Source organism: Orycteropus afer, unplaced genomic scaffold (assembly GCF_000298275.1).
Source record: "Orycteropus afer afer isolate SDZICR_OR568_19922 unplaced genomic scaffold, OryAfe1.0 scaffold00370, whole genome shotgun sequence".
Classification (NCBI taxonomy): Eukaryota; Metazoa; Chordata; class Mammalia; order Tubulidentata; family Orycteropodidae; genus Orycteropus; species Orycteropus afer.
In genome coordinates, this window is record NW_006921957.1 from 420,532 (window position 1) to 421,710 (window position 1,179).

The 1,179-nt window shown below is 43.3% G+C and overlaps 1 protein-coding gene across 1 annotated transcript in view; it reads left to right on the forward strand.

Annotated features, from left to right (window-relative positions):
* CFAP57 (cilia and flagella associated protein 57) overlaps nucleotides 1-1,179 on the forward strand; it is a 143,286-nt gene that overhangs the window by 103,891 nt on the left and 38,216 nt on the right. The gene's annotated exons all lie outside the window — the stretch shown is intronic.

Below are 1,179 nucleotides of genomic sequence, written 5' to 3' on the forward strand. Positions count from 1 at the left end.
CACTTGGTCTGGGTGGCTCATTATAGACTAAGAAATGATGGGTCACACCAGAGAGCACTTTGGCATGACAATTTGAAGGACAGGGACCACACAGGAATACAGAGCTGAGTGGTGTGAGCCTGGACACTTTTTTTGAGACTCAGGGTTCTTGAGGTTTGTAGACCATCATGAGTGAAAAAATAGGAGGAATGTCTTCTGTGTGTATCATGGCTCAGGTCAGGCACACCTTAGTCTTCAAAGTGACATCTTTGCTTCTTAACACTTGAAAGAGGTCTTTTGCAACAGATTTTCCCAGTACAATATGAAATCTGATTTCCTGACTGCCGCTTCCATAGCTGTTGACTGTGGATCCAAGTAAAATTAAATCTCTGACAACTTTAATCATTTCTCTCTTTATCATGATATTGCTTATTGGTCCAGTTGTGAAGATTTTCATTTTTTTCATGTTGAGGTATGATCCATACTGAAGCCTGTAGTCTTTGATCTTTATCAGTATTTCAAGTCATCCTCAGTTTCATCAAATGAGGTTGTGTCCTCCAATCCTCATGCCATGGTCTTCTTCAAATAGTCCAGCTTCTTGGATGATTTGCTCAGCATACAGATTGATTAAGTATGGAAAAAGATATAACCCCAATGATAACCTTCCTGATTTTAAACCATGAGTATCCCCTTGTTCTGTTTGAACAACAGCCTCTTGGTCTATGTACAGGTTCCTCAGGAGAACAATTAAGGGTTCTGATATTCCCATTTGTGGTAGTTAAGGTGATGTGTCAACTTGGCTGGGCCTGCTTGAGTGGCTGGGCAGCTGGTGCTAGCTACTTCCCATGATAAGACTGGCAATCACCTCCATGGTAAGATCTACCACAAGCAGCTGAGTAGCTGCTTTAGGCATGTGGTCTGCTTCCCATATGTAAGAAGCAGTTTTGGGAGTCGTCTCTAGCTTATGGCACCTTTGAAACCTACATGTAGCTGAGTCATTGTTCAGCAGCCTGCCATGCTCTGTCGATCTTAGGACTTTCAATGGACTTGAATCAGTGGCCTGCCGTATTATTTGGTAACATTGGGACTGTGCCTTTTCACTTGTTGATCTTGGGTTTTTTAGCCTCAGCAGCCAGCAGCTGAGTGAAGAAAGCCTCTAGCTTCAGTGGGCCAGGAGCAGGAAGCAGAGCTAAAGCCCAA